Source organism: Pogoniulus pusillus, chromosome 5 (genome assembly GCF_015220805.1).
Source record: "Pogoniulus pusillus isolate bPogPus1 chromosome 5, bPogPus1.pri, whole genome shotgun sequence".
Lineage (NCBI taxonomy): Eukaryota > Metazoa > Chordata > Aves > Piciformes > Lybiidae > Pogoniulus > Pogoniulus pusillus.
This window is the reverse complement of record NC_087268.1, coordinates 2,032,051-2,050,614: the sequence shown is the minus strand read 5'-3', so window position 1 is coordinate 2,050,614 and position 18,564 is coordinate 2,032,051. Positions and strand designations below refer to the sequence as shown.

At 40.7% G+C, this 18,564-nt stretch overlaps 2 long non-coding RNA genes across 4 annotated transcripts in view; both read left to right on the top strand.

The window, feature by feature from the left end:
- LOC135175212 (uncharacterized) overlaps positions 1 to 18,564 on the top strand; it is a 48,380-nt gene that overhangs the window by 28,181 nt on the left and 1,635 nt on the right. For 2 of the 3 annotated variants that reach the window (XR_010302288.1, XR_010302289.1), the window contains exons 2-4: positions 4,024 to 4,133; positions 5,368 to 5,507; positions 16,978 to 17,123. This is a non-coding gene — a long non-coding RNA (uncharacterized LOC135175212). The remainder of the gene's footprint in view (positions 1 to 4,023; positions 4,134 to 5,367; positions 5,508 to 16,977; positions 17,124 to 18,564) is intronic. The other variant, XR_010302291.1, reaches the window with a different exon arrangement.
- Positions 6,264 to 11,649, top strand: LOC135175213 (uncharacterized). The gene is made up of 2 exons (XR_010302292.1): positions 6,264 to 6,406; positions 11,158 to 11,649. It is a non-coding gene; the product is annotated as an uncharacterized LOC135175213 (long non-coding RNA).

The following is an 18,564-nucleotide window of genomic DNA, read 5'->3' as shown; positions in this document are numbered from 1 at the left end:
CAGAGTACTATTTTTCAGCAGCTCTACTCAGGTCTTTTGATGAACTGCCTAAAACTGTGTGTAAAGAAAGCAATATGGGAATATCAAAATCTAAGTCATCTGTCTCACTAGAAAGAAGTACCAATGCCTAACCCAAAACTGCTGGTGATGTATTGTCATATAATACTGATTGACTTAGATTTTCACCAACAAAGAAACTGACATCCAAACAAAAAAAATTACATCCCATACTGAACCTATTAATGGAGGGCAACAATTTCATCTCTGTGCCACCCTTACCAAGCTAATTACATACTCTAACTTTTGGCATCTGATGAAAGCATTTCTCCCTTACCCTGTGAAGAGAACTAATTTACCACGCAGGAGATAGCTGTAAACATTTACAGACCTATTAACTGTCGTGTTACTTCCATGAAATACACTAAAAATAGTACAGAGTGGTAAAATCTAATTTAAAGAACTCAAGACAAAGTCCCACAAAAGAGAAACAGAGTAACATACATCTGCAGCTTTTGTGTTTTTCATTGAATTAAGTCTGCAATGTACTCTTCATGTTTTGAACTTATGTGAACTTAAGTGGTTGTTGTGAAATAGGCTTCAGTAGAAAATTAAATTACCATTTCAAGCTGATTGCAATTTCAAAAAGCAAGAAGAATTTCTGTGGTTTCTGCTTAGTTGGAAAACCTCATTTTCTGCTGAATCTGCACAATGAAAATTAGAAGAGTTCGTAAGTTAATATAGTATTTCATTTCAGAAAAGTAGGAACAAAAATCATTTTCCTTAAACATATTAATCCCTAAGGATCCATTATCCCACAATATTAACTATTTCTTGTAAAAGAGCTTCCACATAAGGCAGAATTAATGAAGGCTATTTACTGTGAATTGGGGCCTTATATCTCTGTATTTTCTAGCAAAATAGTGCTGGCTTTCTTCTCACATCTGATTTCTTAGTGTTGTACTTTCTTTCTCAAATCCTCTGATTTCCAGCCCTCACGATATCCCTACCTTGATTTCCTGCAAGGTTATTCAGAGACTATAATGATTTAGTGCAAGGGCTGAGGGACTTCTCAGGAGCTACTGTACGTCATTGCTAATGTGTATATGCTTACTGCTTAACATAAAATCCAAGGGAAATAAGATGGCTGTTGTTGTGCTCCTTGCAGGCTCTTGCTCAGTACAGGCACTAACTTCAATTTCCTTCCTCCACACAACCACTAATATAAATTTGCTGTCTTTTACAACTACCTAAAGGAGGTTGTATCCAGGTGGGGGTTGGCCTCTTCTCCCAGGCAACCACCAATAGAACAAGGGGACACAGTCTCAAGTTGTGCCGGGGGAAGTCTAGGCTGGATGTTAGGAGGAAGTTGTTGGCAGAGAGAGTGATTGGCATTGGAATGGGCTGCCCAGGGAGGTGGTGGAGTCACTGTCCCTGGAGGTATTGAAGCCAAGCCTGGCTGAGACACTTAGTGCCATGGTCTGGTTGACTGGCTAGGGCTGGGGGATAGGTCAGACTGGCTGAGCTTGGAGGTCTCTTCCAACCTAGTTGATTCTGTGATTCCATGATACAAGTATAGAGATGTAAAATAGATCAGGTGGATTAGACTGACAGACTGATTTCTTGGTGTAAGAGCTATGCTTACATTCATTTCTTCTGCTGGTGCTAGCAAAAATAATCAGAGTCCCTGAGAGGAAAGAAAGGCCTTTCCTCCAGCCTTAATTTAGCACTGAATGTGAATACAGGATGTGATTAAATAAAGCTCTGCAAAACACAGAACCTTGGGCTCATGTGAATTGAACAGTCAGCTCACCACAAGCATAGCATGAGCTTGAGGATAATTACTTTTCTACAGAGAAGCATCTGCTCGGTTTGAAGCAGGTGGAGGTTATGCTGTGAATGAGGTTAAGTATTAGAATCTGCTGTCAGCTGAAGTTTCATAATGTAGCCTTCTATCTCAAGCAGCCTCCCTTTCCTTCATGCCAGCTTCTCTTTTCCTCTACAAAACAGCTTGTCAAGGCCTTTCTCATTTAAATGAATCTTTAATTAGTGTCCATATTCTTCCCTTTCTTCTCCTCAGCTCCTAGATGTACTTGAAACGTACAGAATGCCCTGGAGTTACATTCTTTCATCACAATGTTTTTTGACCCAACTGCCTTGCAAATATTGACGTTTCTCAGTTATAGAAACAAAACAGAGCAAACCAAACACAATCACACACACAAAAGCAGCCCAACAAAACAAACAAAAAACCCCAAACCAACCAGAACCACCACTTAACAGTAAAACATTTGAGTGTATTTGGGCTAACCATTTTTGTGAGGCTTTTATAGTGTTGCTACCAAAAGTCATTCATTCCAGAAATGACAATAAGCCAGCAAGTGGAAAACAGAGTCATTAATCATCGGCAGGGAGTGTGCAGCACAGGAAAAACTGAGGTCTCTACTATTAGGTGAGCTTGTACACTGCTCTGATGTTTAAGGTGAAGACAACAAAACAACAATGTATACCAAAGAGTACCAGATATTTTACTGTTATAAACGACTTTCACACATCACATTTACTACATGTAAGTACATTTCTATGCTCATTAATTATCATTTCAGGCTTCATTTCACACAGCCACGTCATATCAGGGACTGAGTAGTGTTTTTCCATCACAGTAACTAGAACAGAATTGCTCTAAAGTACATGAGGTAATGTGAAACACCCAGACATGATAACTTGCAATTACATTAGGTGCAACTTATTTTCTTTCAGACAGCAAATAGCTGATAGGCAGTTTCAAGGAGAGTGGAGAAAGAGAAATAAATATTCCAAGTCATATTTTTTTAGAAGGATCTTTGGTTTTATTCTTAAAAACTAAACAAAACAAAAATTAAATCTTGAAAATAGATTTCTCAGTTTGGTCTCCAGGTCAACAAATCATCTCGTTATATGTTTGTTGGCTGGTTTGGTTTGGCTCTTTTTTGGAGGAGGAGAAGGATGGGAAACAGATTCTCCTGTTAGGTGGGGTAGATCAGGGAAGCTAGCTGAGTTTTTACATGCAATTCCTGTTTGCTGGCTTTGAATCATCTCACTTCTAGTGCTACTTTATCATCTTGAACATTTTGCTCTTCAGATAACCTCCAAACATATAGCCCATGTGATCCTGAACTTGCAGAGTTGAACTTGCAGAACACTCTTCTGTAAATGTAAAGCTGAAGTGTTTCCAAACAAAACTCTCTGTTGAAACCTTTTAGGTTGTCCTTGTAAGGAAGATAAGACAAGAAGAAATGAGTGATCCTACAAACAGGAAGAATATATCACAAATTAATGGCTGTAAAGTACCTCTACAGCAGTACCTTCAAAGTAAAACATCTGGAATATGAGTCCAGATTCATGTATAGTTGTTGTGGGGTACTCCAAAGTCCTTCTTCCTCCCCCACCCTCCATCTCCAGAGATTTGAGTGGGGAAGAAGAAGGCAGGATAAACTGCTTTCCCACCTCCCTGCAGGCTTGAAGGGGGAACAGCAAAAGACGCCTTTTCCACACGGGTACTGACTTGAGTGGAAGCCCACGCTGGCATTAGCTGGCGCTTGGCTGGACTCTGTGGGCAGTACCTATGGCAAGTGGACACATTGTCTAGGAATAAATACAGATAGAGTGAGGCAGAAGGCACTGGGTTCCTGCCTTCACACAGTTCCCACTTTGGAGAGTTCCCGCTTTTGGACTGCTCCTGCTTTGGGAAGGCTTCTTTCTTAGCACAGTCCTGTGCAGTCCCACTCTTGCACAGTTCATGCCACTTGCCCACAAATCTGCAGGCTCAGCAGGTCCTTAGGGCTGTTTGGCAGCTGTCGGCAGCCCCCAGCCTGAGCTTCTCTCAAAGCACACCCTGTCCTGTCTTCCTGCTCGCTCCCCTGAGCTGGGGAGCACACCAGCAGGGTGGCTTTCCCCACTGCTGCTAAGGCAGTGCCACTCCACAAATCTGCCTTGGTGGAAGCTCTGTCTGAGACACTTCTGATTTTGGTGTTTTTTTCCACTCAGCTCAGACTTTTGCCACATAGATCTGCACTATTGGGTACTGCTTGCAGCTTCAGAGACTGCCAAACAGAGAAATTCACCAGGGATGATCACCAATTTCCCACCTCACCTCTGTGAGTAAAGTCTGATGTTCCCTTAAATTCTCTGCTCAGCCTAATTTGTAAGCAGGGTAAAGCTGTGTTGTAGCTTAGCTTTTCCATTTTCTGACTTTCCTAAATCACTAAATTTGCCCATAAGCATCCTTGTGAAGATTTCCCAACTGAATATTATCGTTATTTCAATTTTTAATTCTCTCTTTCTCTTGTTCTATTAAGCTCTTCCCACCCCAGCCTATGGAGTTTTGCCTTTTCCCCTCAATTTTCATTTCCATCCCACCGGAGTGGGGGGCAGTTGGGTGAGTGGCTGCGTGGGGCTCAGCTGCCAGCTGGATCTAAACCATGACAAAACTCAAAGCAAGAGTACACGAGGATATTTCAGAGGAGTTGTATCCCCTGTTTGCCTTCCCTTTTTTTCACTTGTCCTGTGAGAAAAAGCTTTGAACATCCTTATACATCTGATCACTGCTTCTTGTGTGTTCTTCAGTAGTTGCACAAGTAAACCCATCTCAAATGTCAGAGCTGAGCAGGTCCAGGTAGTTGAAGCCAAGATGCCTGGACTAGTACTATAACAAAGCTAGAATGGTTCTTAAGTCAAAGATATAAACAGTGTTCCTGTGCCAACCTACTTTCAGGTTTTCTCTTCCACTTTCTGTCATCTTTGCAGCTTCATGTCAGATCTTTTTGAATCTTTCCATGTTTGTCTCCAGGTTGGGTTTTATTTTTCACTTCATAACATAGCACTGTCCTCAGTATTGACAAACATATACCACTGGAGGAGAGAAAAAGATGTGTTTGGTATATGGTGCTGAAAGTCCAACGTGCCAAAAGCAAAATCAGACAAAAAAATTATTCCTGCTTCACTTGCTCTTTGAAGACTATTGCTACCAGCACATGAAAAGCTCAACAAGCCTAACAGAGGAAAATGTACACCCAAAAATGTCTGAGATTGAGTAAAAGCTAAAAAAATATAAAGCTTGAGAACACTATGGAGGAGTCAGTTTCAAGAGCAGCCTCTCATGGAAGAATTAATTTGTTTGGTTTCCAGTGTTAACTAGAACCCTGAGATAAGTGGGCATAGCACAAAAAAAGGGTTTTCCAACTTACTGTGCCTATAGAAGTACTCAAACTCCCATAAGAGATCCCAAGATTTGTGCACATAAGTGTGCTGGCAGAACATTATTAAGCTATTTATCAGCATGGGGTGGACTATAAGGATACTTCTAACAGCAAAATCAATGTGGTTTTCTAGGTAGTCTTCATATACACAGGGGAGAGGGAAGGACTTCCAAAGCCAAGTCTGAAAGTGGTGTGGGGAAGAAAAATTGTCCTTTGCTGCGTCACACTCCTCAACACAACCTGACAGCAATAACCAGAAGACTCAACTTGCAGGTAACAATTTTTTGAACCATTCTGTTTCTACAAGATTGAACAGTTCCCTGTCTAATTCAAGTAGATATCAGCCCCCACCTCTGGAGACACAGCTCAAGTCTTTCTCTCATTGGAATGGGCTGCCCAGGGAGGTGATGGAGGCACCCTCTCTGGAGGTGTTGAAGAAAAGCCTGCATGAGAGACACTTAGTGCCATGGTCTAGTTGACTGGATAGGGCTGGGTGCTAGGTTGGCCTGGATGATCTTGGAGGTCTCTTCCAACCTGGTCGATTCTATGATTCATGCTGTAGGAAATTGCCGCCTTCTCTCGCTGAACCCAGACCAGCAAGACCATGCCAGTTTAACTTGGAATAGAATAATTGCCTATAAATCAAAGGAAAGTCATACATAACATCTAGCAAAAAGTCTATTAACTAGAGTAAAGATGTTCTAAGAAGCTAGAATTAGAAACATTTATCCACACAGACATACGAGGGACCATTTCTGTGTTGATATCTGCAATCTCTAGATGGCTAAAGGGATTCTTTATAAATTCTTAATACTAGACGATGCACTCAGTCTTTTGTATTGCATTAAAAATTTACACAACTAGTACATTGTACAAGCAAAATCTTAGCTCCATTTCCTACAAAGACTATCATCTATTTGCTTGTCTGAAACATAGGTTTTGTAAAACACAGGCCATCTTTTGTCCAATATTTTTCAGTGTATGAGCTTTGCTATAGACACTAAGCTCTTCCTTACAAACCCACAGCACCTGGGTTCTGTTGGAGTCTCCTCCCACCCCAGGTGTGAGCACTTGGCTCTCCCTGCCCACTCCCTATTTAATGGGCCCCAGAAAAGGCAGTGCCTAAGCTTGCCCAGCTGGGCAGAGGGATCCTCCTGATCCTGTCATCTCTGGTGAGTACCCATGGTGCACACTGGGTGGCTGGTGAAGGGGACTCAAAGGCCGGGGGGGCCTCTTGCTGGATAAGGAATTGGCTGGATGGTCACACACAGAGAGTGGTGATCAATGACACAATGTCCACCTGGAGACCAGTGACAAGTGGTGTCCCTCAGGGGGCAGTGCTGGGACCACTGCTGTTTAACATCTTTGTCAGAAATATGGCCAGAGGAATTGAGTGCACCCTCAGCAAGTTTGCAATGACACCAAGCTGTGTGGCACAGTTGAGTTGCTAGAGGGCAGGGACAAGTTGTCGATGGTATCCTGTTTCTAGGAGACTGCTGCAGGACTTGAGACAACAGCTAAGCTTAGTATAAAGCTGCTGAAAATCCTTTGGCAACAGATCCAAATTGTTTAAGAAACCCATGAACACCTGCTGACAGATCCTCAAGAGAGAACTAAAAATAATTCTTTAAAGCATCCTAAAAATTGCTAAAGAAGTTAGATGATATTCATACTCTCAAAAGGCTAAAAAACCATTCAGATCTGATCATTTAAAGCTTGGTTAATGGATCAGATCCCCAGGAATTTTACAAGGATTTGAATCCTCTTGACAGACCTTACTCCATGTGAATGTACTACTCTTAGAACAAAAAAGAAAGCCTCATCCCTTTCTTTTCCATTCACAATATTGGTTTGAAGGTACTACTCTTGGCTTATAATTTTGTTTCATCTCTCTCTGTCTTTCAGCACTTATGTGGTATCAGTTTTATAGCCCACTCTTACTCTATCATCTTTCACTCATCTCTGAGAGATTAACGTTCCTCTTGGTTATCCCAGACTTCTGTTTCCTTCCACTTCCCCAGCAGATATCTCATCCAACATTTTCATTTCTTCACGTGTGCCATCCATCATATTTATATTTGAAAGCAGCTGAGTTGACACCCTGCTGAAAATATTATCCATCAAGCTGGTACATATTATGTATTTTTATTCCTCTCTTTCTGTTCTTCTGTTTTTGCACCTAGGTTTAAAGCTCCCTGGAGCAGTAAACATCATTTCTAGCTGTAACAGAAGTGTTGCTAGAAGTCAGTCCCATTACTGGAACTTGTTAGCACTCCTGAAATGTAAATGCATATTGTAACAACAAGAAAAAAATTAACATTTACTAACAGCACAAAAATATTTACGTAATTCTCTGTTGTTTAAATCATGTCCACATACAATAGACAAAATGAATGAATCAGAATAGCTGACATTCCTGTTGTGTACTAGTACCTAAAGCAAAAGTTCCTTACCTTTTAAAATGCAAGGGATATTTCTGTGGTTTAACATCATTTTTATTTATTATTAGCATGGTACAAAGACTACAAAAAAATAGTGAGGATACAGTATTGGTGATTTTTTGGGGTTGGAGTTTTTTTAATGAGGGAATTCTGATAAACTTGTGAGTAAAGGATTCTGTGAAACAATAGGACTACCAGTCTCATAATCACTCTCACTATTGGATATGACAAGCATAGAGCCATAGAATCAACCAGGTTGGAAGAGACTTCTAAGGTCATTCAGTCCAACCTAGCACCCAGCCCTAGCCAGTCAACTAGACCATGGCACTAAGTGCCTCAGCCAGGCTTTGCTTCAACACCTCCAGGGATGGTGACTCCACCACCTCCCCGGGCAGCCCATTCCAATGCCAATCACTCTCTCTGACAACAACTTCCTCCTAACATCCAGCCTAGACTTCCCCTAGCACAACAAATGTATGTTTTGGGTTGATTTAGGGCTGCTTTTTTGTCTCTTTTTTTTTAAATCTGAGGAGCTTGTCCAGTATTATAAAAAAGAATTGGGTTTTTTGTTGTTGTTTTCTTGGTTTTTATTTTTACTAACCTTAGGAAACTCTGAAGAGGGATTTTTTTTTAAGTAGCTTTTTTTTTTTTTTTTAATGTGCATTTGGTCCTCAAAGAGCCTTCTGCTTGAGAGCCAAAAAACTAAACTTTTTCAAACTACAACTTCACACCACAGGCACTGAGGAAGCTACTTCCTAATGGAACTGCTTCCCTAGAAGTTTAGATGTGCTAATGAATATTTCATTTTGATTTCTCTTTGGGACTCTTTCACATACATACTGTGTAAGTACTTGGTGTCTGTTAGTTTGGGTGAAGTTAACACTCTCTTGACAGGAAAGAATGATAAACACACTATAACTGGTCCTCGTGGTTTAATGAGAGGCTCAAACTCACTGTGGTGTTCTGTTTAAAGGCATCCAGCCTAAACTGCCACATTGGTACAAGCTTGTAGCTGAAGATTCTGCAAAAGCAGAACTGAGCCACAGCAGAGGGTTGGAAACACATGCCTTAAGGCAGGTTGTTCCTGGTAAAAAAGTAAGCAATTCTTTTGCAATGGATGAGCCTGGGACAATTCACAGAAATGTGCAATTGGATTGCAGATGTCCAATAGCAGTGTGGCTTATTGAAAGAATGCTGATGAAATGCATAAATATCTTCCTTTTATATCTCTGTGCAAATGTCAATCTGTATCAGAGACAACATGAGAGAGACTGAGTCATTCTGGAAGCCATAAGAATAGTCAATAACTTTTAAATATTCATCCAGAGATTGCTTTTTTTAAAGCAATTCCAAGTTTTTTCATAAATTATCTGACTACAGAGAATAAAGACAACAAAATCATTTGCATTCACATAGTGATGTCTTTCTTACAAAGACATTATTTCTGTCTTGCTGTAAAGCATTACACATTGACTACTGTGATTTCTTTTGTTTGTCCCCCAAGAAACTTAATTCCAAAATTGTAGGTAGAGAACTGTTAGGGATTATCAGTGGGATGAATGTCTCTGGCATGAGTGTTATTCTCAGTTTGCTTTCATTAAATGAGCCATTACCAGGAAAAAGAAGTTGTACACTTGTACTGCTTTCTACTGTTTCCTATATCAAATCAGTAAGACTGCTTTGTAACTTTGATTATAATGTTGGTTCTAACTCTATCTCCTGACTGTTGGAAATAGTTCATTAGCTTTTCACATAATAAGAGGGAAAAGTGTTCTTGAGCTGCAGAAGTGGGGTGCTATTGTTTTAGGACTGTTAATATCCTTTATGAATACGTAAGTAAGAAAGGTTACATATTTTCATGTATTTTGAACAGGACAGTAGTCTGGAAAGTGTTTCTTTTTCAAACTCTGCAGAAAGCTGAGCTGTACAGTAAAAGGTCATTGTCAAAAGAGAGGTAAGCTGTATATATGGGGACAGGCATATCTCTTCATGTGCAATGATTGTTTGGACCCTTCTCATTCAATGTGCATATTTATGACACAAGCTTCCTTCCACCTTGAGTGCTGTGTTCAGTTCTGGGCTCTGCAATTCAAGAGAGATGTTGCAGTACTGGAAGGTGTTCACAGGAGGGCGCCAAAGCTGTGAGGGGCCTGGAGCAGAGCCCTGTGAGGAGAGGCTGAGGGAGCTGGGGGTGTGCAGCCTGCAGAAGAGGAGGCTCAGGGCAGAGCTCATTGCTGGCTACAGCTGCCTGCAGGGAGGTTGTAGCCAGGTGGGGTTGGGCTCTTCTGCCAGGCAACCAACAACAGAACAAGGGGACACAGCCTCAAGTTGTGCCGGGGGAAGTCTAGGCTGGATGTTAGGAAGTTGTTGGCAGAGAGAGTGATTGGCATTGGAATGGGCTGCCCAGGGAGGTGGTGGAGTCACTGTCCCTGGAGGTGTTGAAGCCAAGCCTGGCTGAGGCACTTAGTGCCATGGTCTGGTTGACTGGCTAGGGCTGGGTGCTAGGTTGGACTGGATGATCTTGGAGGTCTCTTCCAGCCTGGTTGATTCCGTAATTCCAATTCCATACCATATTTGTACAAGGAATGTAATGGTATGGGCAAGATTTTTTTTTTTTTTAATTAATATCACTTATTATTTTTAATATTAATATCTTTAATCTTACCTATTTTTCGTCATTTTTTTGCACAGTCATGAAAAACGTTACACAGATGAAAAACAGAGGATCTAGAACACTTAAGAAATAGCCAACAAACTACAACAAGCATTAAACTATTAGAAGTGGAAAGAAGTTCTTGCTGTCCATTATACCACTTGTCCACTATGGGAACTCAAAAGCTTCTTTCTGCTTAAGGAGGCACTTGGATTCAATTAGAGAGAAGCTTTAAGTACTTACAAAATATCTTCAGACTCCCAGGGCTAACTGTAGTTCCCAGACAGTACCCAAACTCTTGCAGAGAGTTCTGTCAGTGTCTTAATAACCTTCTAGATCTTCCCAGGATCTAACAGGGTGCTGGGTGCAAGATAGATGATTTCTGACCTGATCCTGGTTCCTCTTGGACTGCAGACTTGGCATGAAGTCGTGCAGATGGGCACAATGTTGTCAGGAAAGAACAGCTATAGTTACAAGATAGTCAAATTAATATTTTTTTCTCATGTCTGTCCTCTCAAAACAATCTTAAAAGGGGGAAAAAAAAAAGTACTGAAGACATGAAATAAGTTTCAGAATCAGTTAGAAGTAGCAAACCAATTCCATCTTCCTGAGAACAATTTCTGCTGAGGAATGGGAGGCAGTCAATGGTAGTTGCAACAGTCAGGGAGGAAGTTCTAGTGTGAAACTTCCTTAATATTCAAGCAGCAATGCCTGTCCTGAGCAGTTCATTTGAAAGCAGAATGGACATGCTCTAAGAAACATGTTTCCAACTCATCTCTGTGCTGGTGGTTGGGGTGCTTGAACCTACTTTCTTTTTTTCTTTTCACAGCTTAATAGGGGCAGGCTCCTGATACCATATGTGTTCTGTGGAACCAAGGGAACATGAAGAGTAGATGAACAATGCCTCAAAGACTTCATAACAAGATGGTTTAGATATGGCTATGTTTACTAGTCTGCTGATAAGTTTTAAAGATAAATGGAATCCAATATTGTAATCATTCTTAAGCATGTACACTTGTTATGTGCATTTTCTTTGTTTCTCCCTTTTTCCCCTTCCTTTTTCAACAAAAGAAATTAATCAGTCCTACAAAAACATTTGTAACACCCAAACCATCACAGGCAGCATTATCATGTTGTAGTTCCAAGACTGTAAGCATTTGCAGCACTGTCTTTCATGTCTAGTAGATATTTAGCTTGCATTTAAAGGATTTTTCATCTTCAAATAGGCAGTTACAGTTTAAAGCTGTTCTTGTTATATTGTGTCTATGTAATCCAGAGCTTCGCTGGAAAATCATAGCAAAATAAATGCATTTCCTAATTATTTCCTTGGGAATCAATAAATGCCTTCTGCATTTTTCAATGATGTTAAGAGATGACAAAGCTAAATGTGTTTGAATAATTAATTAAATGTTTTGATTTTAAAAAAAGTGACAGATAATTCCTTTATGTGCATTAACTGTGTAATGCTGTAGCTTCTTTGATTCAGGGTGCTTGTCACTTCATGCCATTGCTGCTACAGTGTTGAGACATGCAAGTTAATTTTTCATAGTTAAAGGCTCATAAAACCACACAACTTATTATTTGATTTCTTGCCACGTTCCTTCCCAAGTGATCACCTCATTAAAATTATTGCTGTCATTTATAATCATAAAGCCATTCTTAATTCTACTTTTTCCTTTAAAGCTACCACTGAGAAACTCTCACTATGTTATATTTGAAAGCCATTCTTAATTCTACTTTTTTTCTTTAAAGCTACCACTGAGAAACTCTCACTATGTTATATTTGAAACAGTTCTCAAAGTGATTATTGCTGGAGGATGATAGAAATTAGATACATAGGTTTGCTATTTCCTTGTTGGACTTAGAAGATTTCTTTCCTTCTGCTTATTTTCACTTTGGTAACTGTTTATTTTGCGGCATTGAATCTTACTCGTAATGAATTTGCTGCTTACTAGAGTGTGAACCCGTTCTGGGAGCACCTATCAAAATTTGACTCTAAGTGGATGATGATGAATAAATATTGGAAGAAATGCCATTTGATTTATCATAGAATCAACCAGGTTGGAAGAGACCTCCAACATCATCCAGTCCAACCTAGCACCCAGCCCTAGCCAGTCAACTAGACCATGGCACTAAGTGCCTCATCCAGGCTTTGCTTCAACACCTCCAGGGATGGTGACTCCACCACCTCCCTGGGCAGCCCATTCCAATGCCAATCACTCTCTCTGACAACAACTTCCTCCTAACATCCAGCCTAGACTTCCCCTGGCACAACTTGAGACTGTGTCCCCTTGTTCTGTTGCTGGTTGCCTGGGAGAAGAGACCAACCCCACCTGGCTACAACCTCCCTTCAGGTGTAGACTGTATCTGTTGGAACTGCAGACTGTATCTGTAGTTTCAGACTGTATCTGTTGGAACTCTTTTGCTTTAGAGAGGAAAGGCTAAAAGGTAACCACCATGAAAAATAAAATACAGCGAGACAAAAATAGAAATATTATTTCTTGATGATTGTTCTGAAGTACCCAATTTTAGCATCAACATTACTGAATTGTTTGACTTTTACTGTAAATAAATTGTCACATCTTTGCAAATATCATTGTTGTCCTTGACATACAAAGAAAGTTGGGCATTTGTCTTTAAATTAAAGAAGGTACTTTCTGAAGTTTTACCTGTAAAAAACCTGGTTTGTACAGTTCTAAAATTCATCTGTAGCTTTTCTGTGTCTTATAAATTCCTCCAAGCAGCTGCTTCTCTGCATGTAAGAAACCAGACATGCTTTTCTAGTACTGAAAGTGTGAACTGTGTTGTTAGAGTGGTTATTAATTGTTATTATCCATTACAAAAGAATAATAATAATTATTTATTATTAATTAAAAATATTTTCTTAATGTATTTGTGGAGTCTTTATGCTTGACTGTGAAAATAGATTACAGAAGTGTACAGTGCATAGGTCAGTACCAAACAATTTCAAACACTAGCAAAATAGAAACAGTAAGCTTTTAGTAAGAGATTCTTTAATAACATAATTACAATCTCTAGGGGCAAATAGTTCCTCTCCTGGGGTAGATCTTGGTCTTTGTAGTTTTTTAAGGGAGTCTGGGATAACCTGAAGCCCCTCAAACCACAACATTCAACCCTTCGTTATTCTAGACTATCAATCCCTGCCTCAAACATACCATCAAACAAGAAACAGTCTCTAGATGACATGCAGCAAAGTCCAGGTGGCAAATTATTCTTTGTCCTGGCACTCTTCAGAAGTGTCATCCACTCAGGATCAGGAAACAGTTCTTCTTTTCATCAGATGAGATGAAACAGGATTTGTCAGGGATTAGCTGGTTCATATTTGTGTACAGTGAGGTCTTCATACATACAGTTAGGTCATCATAAGTTTTGTGTGGGTGCCACGGTTATCTGGAAGAGAGCTCAAAACAACTTGTGTATTCTGAGCTCTTTCAGTTAAATTCTTTTGTGGTGCAGTAGAGGCTTGGCCTGAGATGTTGATATCTTGACCAACTGTTTGCTTTTCTAAAAGAGTGTGAGTCCAGTACTGAAAGGAACTTACAATAAAGCTAGGGAGGGACATTTTACAAGGGTTTGTAGTGACAGGGTGAGAGGCAATGGCTTTGAGCTGGAAGAGAGGAGATTCAGACTGGAGATTGGGCAGAAATTCTTTACAGTGAGGGTGGGAAGACACTGGAAAGCTGATTGTCATAGTTTAAATCAGCAAAACAAAATGGGTCAAACTGGACCAGTGGTTTAACCTCTTCATTTTCCCAACATAAGTAAGAGAAAAGTAACACACAAAAACTGAGGGCTGAGATCAGCAAAAAAAAGTGAGATAAAATAGGCTTAACTGATCAAAATCAGAAAGACATAGTGCAAAATGCATCATTACCTTAGCCTATCTGCAGAAAAAGCACAGCACAAAGCAGCAACAAGCAGAAGCAAGAGAGCCAAAAGCTCAAGGCACAAAACTACTCCCCCATCTCCCCTTGACCTACCACCATCCCACCAAAACCCAAAAGAACTTGGAACCCAGAAGCAGCAACTGGAACAGAAAGCCTTTCCTTACAATCTGAACTTCAAACCCCATACTACTTTGCTTCAGCCAGTGCTTTCATTTTTGAAGCTGTCAGGACTGCAGTAGAGTAGGAATATCAGCAGCAGGTTCAACCTGACTCATGACACTGATCCTGACAAATAAACTCTCTAAAAAGCCATTGACCATTCCATAGAAGATCTCCATGAATTTTAGCTTCATGCTTGTGTTTGGTGCACTTCCAGTCCTCAATTTACTTATTCTTTCCTTAAGAACCTGTCACCAGCTGTTGCTCTCTGTTTATGCAAGCTACCCCAACACATCTCTATTTCAAATGATGCATGGATCTGACACTTCATATAGACTTACAATCTCCTGCTTCCATTCATCTCATTTACTTCCTAGCAACTGTGTGTTTTATTATCACTAGTTTACCTAGGTCCCCAGGCATCCAGCCTTCTTACAGAGACTGGGAAAATCCTGTCCATTCCTTGGATGCACACACACACTTCTGTGCCAATACTCATCCAAAAAGTTACACATCTTCTCCACAGACAATAAAAACTGGGCTGTTTTCCTTTTCACTCTGCTCTGTGTGTTATCCATATGAAGTTGGGTGAATGAGTAATTAAATAAAAATGGCTTATTCTCACACTAAAAAATAAAAAGGAAAGAAAATATTTTGCTTCAAGTACTAAAGAGTTGGAAGACTGCATCTGTTGCCCTCTGTGTTGTGAGGAAATCTGAGTTTCCCACTTCGCTAATGTCCTCATCAGAGAAAGACAAGACCCAGAAACTATTTGGTTTCTTTAATGCACTACTAAAGAGAATTTCTCTTTTTCTCACTAGCTCTTCAAGCTTTGAAAGAAATGTTAGTGACAAATAGTTTCATGTCAAAGGAATTTGTCTGACACTGTGTAAAAAAATTACATGGAACTGTACTACCTGAAGAGAGGCTGTAGCCAGGTGGGGTTGGGCTCTTCTCCCAGACAACCAGCAACAGAACAAGGGGACACAGTCTCAAGTTGTGCCAGGGGAAGTCTAGGCTGGATGTTAGGAGGAAGTTGTTGGCAGAGAGAGTGATTGGCATTGGAATGGGCTGCCCAGGGAGGTGGTGGAGTCACTGCTCCTGGAGGTGTTGAAGCCAAGCCTGGTCTAGTTGACTGGCTAGGGCTGGGTGCTAGGTTGGACTGGATGACCTTGGAGGTCTCTTCCAACCTGGTTTATTCTATGATTCTGATTCAGCATCTAACTAAAAGGGGCTGTGGACAAAAATAAGAAACTACAGAAATGAAGCTAAAAGCTTAATGAAAGCAAACTACTCCTGTAGTATATTTCTGAGGGCAGCAATTAATTTTGGCTGTTCTTCTAATGCCCTATAGTGAAAGTGCTGGTACCTTTGAGAAATCTGTGTGGAAAATCCACTGAGTAACACTGGAATATTCATGGGAAATTCGAGGTGTGGTGAACAGCCTAAGTTTTTATGCAAGTGTAGGAATTGTGTAGTAAAGTGACACTTAAGTGGCAGCTATCACTGTGAATGCATTGTGGAGAGGTGTGCATGAAATCTGCACTCTTTTGAGTCTGAAATAGCACTCTGGAAATATAAACGCATTGGTTTGGGAACAGTGGCAGTAGAAGTTGAAGCTTAGAGAAATTATTAGTTCCTGGTTTATACCATAATTCTTGAGAGTTAATGGCTGAAAATCAAGATGAGCTTCATTGTCTCAATACTGAGACAAGAAAATAGTGAAAACCTGACCTCTTTTTCCACAGAATTTCCATGCTTAAAATAATAATTAAAAGAAGAATCCTGAAATAAGAACTCTTAGAGTACATTGATCCCTGGAAATGTTTTTCTGACAATAATTTCTGACAGAGGAGATTGGAAGTTCTGTTGAAATATTGTTAACTACTGTAGCTTAAAACACTGGCTTTCTTAAAAAGAAACCATGAAATACATCTCCCACAAATGAGTGAAAACTCAAAGAGCTGACTGCTTTTGAGCTGCCTTTGCTCAAGCTTGTGTGAGCAGACACAAAAATTTGGCAGAAAGACATATATGCACAATAGCAGTAAGGAATTTATCCTAGACAAAGTTGTTCAAGTTGTTCAGCAGTGCCTGCAGTTTCAGCAATTCCAGTGTGCCTCTTCTGATGTAACTGCTTGAAGATTATGTCTCAGCTGTCTGGGTCCCAGTAATATCTTGTTCAATTGCCCTTCTACAAGAAGAAAGACTTGTTAGTTCTCCTTGATATCCTTTGTAGAACCAGATGTGTGAGCCATGGGACATACAGTGTGGGTACTTCCCAAACTCCTCCAGATTCGTTTAGCTTGGCTGAAAACTGCTTGTTGAATTTCTGCCTTTCTCCTAGCAGTGCTATGGCTGAGCAACAAAAGGCTTGGCTTACTCGTAATGCCTCCTGCTCTCCATTAATAACAGAAAGTAACTGGAACAGTTAGTGGTGGTTAAAGGTCAGACCCAATGATCTTAAAAGCCTTTTCCAGACAAAATTATTTCATAGAATCAACCAGGTTGGAAGAGACCTCCAAGATCATCCAGTCCAACCTAGCACTCAGCCCTGTCCCTTTTCCCCCCAAAACCCACAGCACCTGGGTTCTGTTGGAGTCTCCTCCCACCCCAGGTGTGAGCACTTTGCTCTCCCTGCCCACTCCCTATTTAATGGGCCCCAGGAAAGGCAGTGTCCAAGCTTGCCCATCTGGGCAGAGGGATCCTCCTGATCCTGTCATCTCTGGTGAGTACCCATGGTGTGCACTGGGTGGCTGGTGAAGGGGACTCAAAGGCCGGGGGGCCTGGTGGTGGCCCCCCGGTTCCATAGGAGTAGGCTTCATTCTGATTGTAGCATCACTCACAAGTGCTGGCTGGGTCTTTGCACTGAGGCTGAGCTCCTCTACGTTCTGCTGCTTCTTTCTGCTCACTTGTAAAGCTGACAGGAATGAGCCTGTGAACCATTGCAGAGAAGCATTGGATTGGCATGGAGGGAATGCCTGAGAATCGCCACCAAGGGAAATGGAGGAAGACTCAAACCTCAGTGATGCTTCCTGTCAGAGTGTCTCAACCTCTGTCTTGCTTTGTGACTAAGTTAAAACCAGGTTCACTCAGTAGGAGGTGAGTCAATGAGTCTATGATTCTCTGAAAACGTGCATAGCTGCCTGGCAGAGTTTATCTGTGGCAGCTTTGTCCCACCAGAGATTTTTGCATCTAACACAGTTGTTAAAAGTGATTTCTTTCAAAGCAAAATCAAAACAACACTGAACCCCTGCTTTCATTTTAAGGCTTCTACCAGTTGAGTGATGTAAATACATTGTCAACGCAATATAACAGCAACACAAATTCTCCTAGCAGTTTTTCAGCACAATCAAGAAGGATATGGAAAATCATTATCCCCCTTTATATTCTTTATGATAAATCCACTGAAAAATGTAAGCTCTTAACATTCTGGATATAAGTATGACCATTCATTTTTGTGTTAACAATTTCCTTTCACAACTCTGCAAGTTACTAAATTTACCACCCTCAAATGTGATGCATTTTGGTTTTTACACACTCCACTAAGCCAGCAAAATCTTTTCAGTTGAAAGAATTTTATTGTGTGGAAAACCTCTAAAAATGATTCATACTGCAAAGGCTGCCCATGCTGACCCACACTGTCCCAGCAATCCCCCCACCCTGCATGAGCTCAGGCTCCCAAGAGCTCCTTAACATGCAACAACCAGACAAGAGACCAACTGGGGGAACATAGAGTGAGGTTGTGGGTGCTGTCATGAGCTGACTGCACAGCGTGTGTGGATGAGATGACCACCATTCTGGACCACCACAACTGGGACACCCAACTAATGTCACCTAGCACACACAGGTGGTTAAGACTTGCTGTTTTGGAAGGTGATGCTCATTCTAACTTAACCACAGTCTAGGAGATGGACAGTGGTGACCATTTCTTCTCTCTGTCTACTTTTCCCTCTTCCTTTTCTCTTCCCTTAAACACCAAGACATATTTAGGCTGAGTTTGTTAGAGGACTTTTGAAAGATAGATGCCTGTATTAGGGCAGAGACTATCCTATCTTCATTCTCTACTCTTGAGGCAAATCTTCCAGCATATCTATTCCATATTAATATTTCTCACTGGACTAATTAACTTTCAGCAACAAGTAATGTGCAATTGCAGTGATATTCCA